The sequence below is a fragment of the Macrobrachium nipponense genome, chromosome 33 (genome assembly GCF_015104395.2).
Source record: "Macrobrachium nipponense isolate FS-2020 chromosome 33, ASM1510439v2, whole genome shotgun sequence".
In the NCBI taxonomy this organism is placed as follows: Eukaryota; Metazoa; Arthropoda; class Malacostraca; order Decapoda; family Palaemonidae; genus Macrobrachium; species Macrobrachium nipponense.
In genome coordinates, this window is record NC_087219.1 from 31231881 (window position 1) to 31240292 (window position 8412).

Below are 8412 nucleotides of genomic sequence, written 5' to 3' on the forward strand. Positions count from 1 at the left end.
AGAAATTTTTTTTTATCTTTTACCTGAATACCAGGAAGTTTCTCCACTAGCGAGTGATCTCTGGGAAAAACGGATGTAATTTAACACATACGGTCTAAGGACAAACATAAAGCTATATACGTACCTTCGTATAGACTCTCACTGCAATTTCAAAATAGAGATAAATGACGAAGTTGAAATATGTTAGTAATAGGAGCCATTAGGAAATCAAATAGCCCATATAATTTTCCTCAAAGTCATGCCATAAAAGATCGGACTTGGCGTATCTGCGTAGATTTCTATCGCTTAAACAAGGAAACGACTCCCGATAGTTTCCAGTGCCATGTAGCGACGACATTTATCTCTGTTAGGTTAGAATAAATTTTTCACCAGCTTGGACTTACTTAAAAGCTTGTACCCAGATACCATTACCTAAGTGATTGTACCTCATACTCCGTTTCAGCACACTCAGGGGACATTATCAATTTTTTACGTATGCCTCCGGCTTACGTTGCGCCCCAATTACAATATAGTGTTTGGAGACTTTTAGGGGATAACCTACATGCTATATGGATGATCTTGTAATCTTTTCTAATACCTTAGAAGTACATTCACATAAAGTAGAGCTAGTGCTTCAGAGACAAAGACAAATAATCTCAGAGTAAAATATCTAAATGTGAGTTTTTTTAAAACCGAACATGTTTATCTAGGTTTTATTGTCTGGTCAAGGTCTTAAAAGTAGTCCATGGTAAGGTGTCGGCTATTCATAATTTCTTTCCGGTACTATTAACGTAAAAAGGGGGATACAGCACTTTTGCGCTGTAGTGGGTATTACAATCGTATGTAAATATGTAACTCTTCAATCATGACAGCTCCTTTAACAGATCTTACGAAGAAGAGCGTAGATTTATTATGGTCTGAAAAGCATCAAACAGGCGTTCGATATCTTAAAAGCGGAAAATGCAGCTTACCTAACTTAAAAATCCTGATTTAAATAAGGAATTTTTTTTTATTGCAACAGACGCCTCAGACCAAGGGGTAAGAGGGATATACTACTTCAGTAATATGATAAACAGTTCTTCCCTATAGCTTTTTATTCACGTAAACTAAAGCCCTCTGAAAGTAAATATGCAGTAATAGGCAAGGAAGGGCTAGGTATCTTTAACACTAGTACATTTTAAGTTCATAATCTATTGGCTATCCTGATAAAAGTCCTTACTGAACATGAGTCCTTTACCGAGTTTTTCAAAGGCTTTAATCACAGTCCAAAAGGAAACTCGGTGACAAATGATCATTCAGGTTATTGGAGCCAAGATAAGATATCTACCTGGGAAAGCAAATACATAGCTGACGCAATCCCGCACCATACAGCAAAGAACCATTAATTGGACTAAAAGATATAGAAACATCCGTGCTATTGTTAAAACCGTATCTAAACAAGAAAATTCCTTAACCCAAGAGATCGCGAGCATTGAATATCTGGGTCGGAGCGCAGAACTGTTACAAACTGAACAAACAAGTGTCAACAGCGATAAGCAAAACAATAAACCAAACAATAAACACTTCGAAACGGAAACAGGGTCAGTGGCTAGGCAAAAACAATAAACACTTCGAGCAGAAACCCTAAAGCAAAAGTATATTTATAGTATGTGTATCAGAATAATGGTTTATCAATGTAATGTTCTATGTAGGTCTGTGACGAGGAAAACCCGAAGAACACAGCAGAGGACTAACGACCAGGTAGTAGTAATAATCTCTCTCATACCAATCGTCATAAACTGGTTGCATTCCGTCAATCCAGGTTCCCTCCTATGTCACAGAAAGCCAAATCACTGTTTTACTGGCCTACAATGCTTACAGATAGCCCATTAACTGATTGTACACGTGTCATGAAAACAAGGGACACACTAAGACACCTGTCAGTTATGGGCCTATCCTGTGCCAAAATCAATCCTTGAAAGAATATACGTAGAATTACTTAACGAATTACGAGTCTGACAGAGGGAATAAACATTTCTTAGTGTTAATAGTTCCTTGACACGTTATATAGAATTAATAGCACTAAAAACAAACACCGCAATTGAGTGCGTTAGGAATATTTATGGAGTGGCCTAAATCAGTAAATATGGAATTCAACACATAATAATCTGTGACTCGGGTGGTGTAAATCAATAATAATCTCCTTAACACGTTGTGTGAATTCCTTTCCATTAAGAAAACCAATAATATATTTTATCACCCAGAGTCAATCGGTTTGGTAGAATACCGGATAATTAAATAGGAAGTGTCAATGTCTTACGAGTTACAACTCGTGATATTGGATCCGAACTGGATTATAGCGGTTCTTGCGGTTTTAAATACCTTTATCATTTATATCTTGTATCTATAGAATTGATGCCGCAAGTAGCCTTATACGGTAAGCCGCTAGAACACTTTTCCACATATTCAAGCCAACCATTAATTTATCAAATATATATAAAAAATATATAAATAAATAAATATAAAAAAATAAAATAAATATGGATACAAGTGGAGTCAAATATAATACACTCCGTAAGAAGTCGGAAGGGTTACAAATTATAAAAAATAAAAAAGGAATCACGATAAAATCAATAAGCAAAACGTAAACCATAGATAATTAAATATCCAAATATATATGCGTAAAGATTTGAACTCTAACTTAACGCTTTAGTAATGACAAATAAGCTAAAAGTTCAAACACATATCAAAACCTACTGACATATTGTCTGTCCCGGTGATTTATATTCGTAGTCAATGTAAAAAAAAAAAAAAAAAAAAAAAAAAAAAAAAAAAAAAAAAAAAAAATAATAATAATAATAATAAATAAATAAATAAATAAAATAAAAGAGATTTTAAAGTCAGGAAGTCTAGAAGTGAAAATGTTATCTATGAAATATCCTATATGAATCTTATACAGGGCTAATAATATATATAGAATTTGTATGGAAACCTTTTCATTAGTTTCAATAAGGAATATTTAATTTAACATAATCATGCAGTTTTGTCCAACATGAAAACTCAATATATTGTTCAATTTTGGTACTGTTTTTTTTCAGACATTCTTCTCATGTGGGTCGAGTATTAAAAACAAAAAATTTATCCTAAGTCGTATTTATTACAGCAAGTAACGTAACTCTTAGCTGGCTGAGAGCAATCTCCTGCCAAGTGACGACGTCATCATTAGCCGTATCAGCATTTGTTCCTTTTAACCTCAATAATCTGCTTACACAGGCTTCATCTGTGTGTCGTCTCTTGCTTGCAAAAGCAGATTGACTGGAGAAAGGAATGCTTAGCCCGAATTCTCATGGGCAAGGCAGACGTTAGGTACAAGTGTCTATCGGTATGCGCAATGCAACTTGCAATCATTTTAAAATTAATAAACAAAATAAGGAAATAGAATTTCTATAACATCAAATGAATTAATTTTTTCTGAACCTCATAGACATTTAGAAGTATCACGATATGGATATGGATTATTTACTTGCAACATTAGCTTATTACAATCCAGGTAAATCACATTCATGGGAAAATGTTACATTTTCTTGAAAAACCCAAAGTTTATATAGAAATTAGTTACATAGTGGGTTTTTCGTTGCATCTCCTACCTATTAATAATGTTTTAAAAGTTAACCTCAGAGGATGCGCACGAGAAAATTGAATATGAAACTTTTGTTAGGGCACATAGAATCATGATTAATCTTCTCTTTGACTCTTATGTTGCCTGGCAATCTTACAATTAGCTCCGTTTTCCACTTCTTTGTCTAGTAAAACTTACTACCAGTAATATCGAATTTTCTTTGAGATTCGTAATGATATCTATTTATTTTTTATAATTATGGATATTTTTTACAAGTCATCATAGACCTTGATAGGTTCACTCATTGTTAATGCCATGGATAAAAAAGTTTGTACAGCGGATTCTTTTGAATTCCAAAATATCAGCGAATTCATGTGGGTTACGTCTGGTCTAAATGGCTCTCTCCCCTCCCCTGTATTTGGATGTCGTCTGAATTTACTTTGCCCTTGTGACAAGCATAATTTCACTTGCAGGCTGATTAATGGAACCTGGTTACAGTATCCTGCAGTACGAGAGTTTCACATCGCAACTTCAAAAAATCGTTCGTCGCAGCGGACGACTACAGTCAAGTAACAACCGCCTACAATGTGAAAGGAATTTCATGGACTTCTTCGACCGACACCGTATCTCGTCGTTAATCTCGTTTTAATGCGGAATGCTCCGGCGGCTGTCAGAATCGACTACGAAAGGGACATACTTCCGACAATTAGCCCGACCCAAGGATATTCAACTCTACTTTGCTGGCGAAGGACTCGTGCTGGGGATGTTTTTTTTATTCATCGCGAACGTAATCGTGTAAGCTTAGGATGCAGAGAATAAGTATGAGCGCAAAAATAGAACGTTGGACCCGCCCAGGCAAATTTTCTTTTCCCCTTGGTTTTAACCCTGTGAAAAAATAGGCCCGCCGTTTCATTGGGCTATAGGTGGTTGTCTGGAACTGTGTAATGGTCGAAAAGTTGTTCGAACGTTAGTTAAAAGTGAAGTAGTATAACCTCGGTCATGTATCCTATATATATAAAGTATCATGTATCCTATATATAAATGATCATAAATCATAGAATCGAAATATATTTTTTTGCGTGTACGCACTAGGAATCTATATATAAATGATCATAAATAACGGAATCGAAATATATCTTTGCGTGTACGCAATAGGAATCTATTTAAAGTGCACATATATTAATCATAATTATATGAATCCATATACATATGTATAAACAAATCAGGTAGCCTATAATCATCTGTTACCTTTTATCTTACCAATATCTGCAGTTATTTATGAGTTAGTATATGAATTAATGAATCAGATATATAACATTTAGCATAAAAATCAACGAATCAATCAGCATAAACATTAATAATTTTATCAATTCATATATGCAATTTTTTATCAGTTTAAAATATGATTTTTATCATGTTAATCTTCATTCTATGCAATTATCAGTAGTCATTAGTATTTTCTATAGCATAAGTATCTTAAAGAGATGAAGTGAAAAACTGTATCATTAATATCACGTGATCACTATTATTTACCAATATCATTGTTTTATATCTTATTACTTGAATCATTTCATGTACACCATGAATTTTTTATTTTTACTATATATATATATATTCACATAGTGTCTGTATCACACTCCTATAAGTCATATGCAAGTCAAGTTTGAGTAATATTCAGTAGTTGGTTTTGGTAGCTGACCGAGCTGATGTAAGTGTTTACATAATAAAAATATGGAATGTTAGTCCATATATATAAAAGTCTAAAACTAAAGAGGTCAACCAAGATTGCTTGCAGGAATGTGATCAGACTAGAGACGCTAAGATGACGTATACAATAAGTATGTAGGCTAAGATAACATGCCGTCACCTGTAGTCATTCAATTGTTTATAAACATTAGTCCAAGCTCCCTGCTTGAGACAACTACCGCCTACGTGATCTGTAGCGTTGTCTCATTTTGATTGTGTGTTCGTATGAAACTATGTCATGTAGGTATGTTCATATGTTCGAACTACTGTCTGTTCCTTCATAACTTGTAACAGAGATGGTAGACAGGCAGAACAGAGTTAGCTATCGTCATTAGAAGACCTGTACCTCTTTACCTAAGCTTTATCATGTAGAGGAATAGGATTAGCCATCATCATTGGCAGAAGCGATCAAGCTATCGTTATTAGAAGACTTGTACAATCATATCTGATCTTCAGCATGTAAAACTTCAGAAGAATACATATAGTTTTATATTTCGTGTTTTCTACAAGAACCTCCTCACCATGAGTTTAACACATCGTCGTAATAACCAACAAGATAATACCGACTTCGTAAATGATCTACAAACCCCCAGACACTCCATTGAAGATGGAAGTGCAATACCAACCGACTTAGCGTAAGATTATCGCTAGTCTAACATTACCTCATAGGGCGCCTTATCATACAAGGCACAAGCCCTAATATTATATATGATTATAAATATATATATATATATAAATACATACATACATATATATATATATATATATATATATATATATATATATATATAATATTTCACGTATACTCATAAAAATTATACATATCTGTAGAAAAGTTAGTCTTCTACCTTCTACCTTATATGTGACCTTATCATTAAAATTCTACTTAACACGTACCCATAATACATCAGCAATTTAAATGTCTGTACATTGCAACACCTACAATTAAGTCCACCAAACGTAAAAAATTAATAAATAATAATAATTAACTAAGTCCACCAAACATAAAAAAATAATAATAAACTGTTTGTGAGTATTATAGGAAATCTTCCACAATTAAAGCAAATGAAATACAATGAAAGATTATTTCCTTACGTTTATATATTTATAGACTCCAAATTCTGCATCACAATCCAACAAAATTTTGAGAATTTTTGAATGAACTAAGTCCACCAAACAAAAAAAAACAAAAAAAATAATAATAATTAACTAAGTCCACCAAACATAAAAAATAAACAAGCAATTAACAACCAAAGACAAACAATTATATACAAAAACCCCACCAAAACTCCCTTTAAAAAAACGCAAAAAACATGCCTCTAAAAGTTCATGAATGTTCCCATTCACACACACACACACCGGAAAAAAACCTCGATTCCCTCCCTCACCCGCCCCCGCCCCCCTTGTCCCGCCCTCCCTCCCTGCGAGTCCTCAGGAAAGGGGTGCGTATTTGCCCAAGATCTCTGGGGAAAATGAGATTCCCCCCAAAACCACACGTGAAGTTCGCAATCTCTCGCCCATATTGGTTCTGTTATTTGAGAATTGAATGGAGGAGCCGCGATGGCCGTGTGTGTTTATTCCTTTTAACGGCTCGTGGAAGAGAGAGAGAGAGAGAGAGAGAGAGAGAGAGAGAGAGAGAGAGAGAGAGTTTTATTTTATTTTGGGTGGGTTTCTGTTTGCGTGTGTGTATGTACGTGTGAATTGGAATCAGTTACCCGATTGTTTGATGATAAGGGGGGGTTTATGGTCAAAATTGTTATTTCTGCTCTGTGACATTGGTTTAAAAGAACAACGATGGCTTAAAAAAACTCTCTCTCTCTCTCTCTCTCTCTCTCTCTCTCTCTCTCTCTCTCTATCTATATATATATATATATTATTATATTTGTTAACGCAGATATTAATCTCGTTATTTATTTGGTAAACGTGGAACCCCGAGCGTCAGGCAAACCGACACACAATCTCTCTCTCCCTCTCTCTCCAAGCGACCAATGGCTCGCGACCTCTCTCTCTCTCTCTCTCTCTCTCTCTCAGCAACTTCTCTCTCTCTTGGCAACTTTTCTCTCTCTCGCAACTCTCCTCTCTCTCCACCTCTTTCTCTCCATTCTAACAGGTAATCAAAATGAGAGTCAAGTTATATAAAAAATAACTATTTATTTAACAATGGAAAGACAATTATCCAAGTCTTACTGACTAACTTAACTCAGTTAACCACCCCAACATTAAAATGTCTAAAACAGTGATTTGTCACACCAATTGTCTCGCCCATCTGGGACTCTCTGTCCCCCCCTCCATTCCCTCGCCAGAATCGTCTGTTTCAAAGACACGAGAAACACACTCGTTAGCACACATAAGTTTAAAGACAAAGTTAAAGATTAAACATTCTTACAACGTATAACAAGCCATTCCTTTTGGCTAAAGTAATTCAAAACTCACCCATTGCAGCCTGAATATCTCACTCACTGTTCAAAAAACACTTAGGCATCCGCCATCGTGGCTTTGCCTTCCTCCCACGAATCTTTGTGCAAGTCTTCCCATAGACTTGGCTAAGGATACCATTAAGAATAGAAGAGGCGCACACGCACATACGAATGCACACTTCGTTAATGCCTCATATTACTGGCTACTACCAGTTTCCCAAAGGCACTTTGAAAAGACCCATGAACTCACATAACTACAAGACGAACATTGACTCGCGTAACTATGCAGTTTTCATATCACGCCACCCAGAAATCATTTATCAGCTTTTCTCGGGTCGTTGCTTCGGCTCTGTTCTCCACATTCCAAAAAGGTCACAGCACATCACATTATGCTATTTAAATATATCATTAATTATTATCCCTACCACATATATATATCCACATACATATACAAACTACTACACGCACACACATAATACGTACATATATATGTATATATAGGAGGTATATATATATATATATGTATACACATAAATATAAACACACACACACACACATATATATATATATTAATTATTAACTCCAAAGGAATATTAACACGTACCCAAGACCGTTGACCGGGGGTTAGTAACTTCCCATAGAGACGTACAGTGACGCTCAAATCTCATGCGA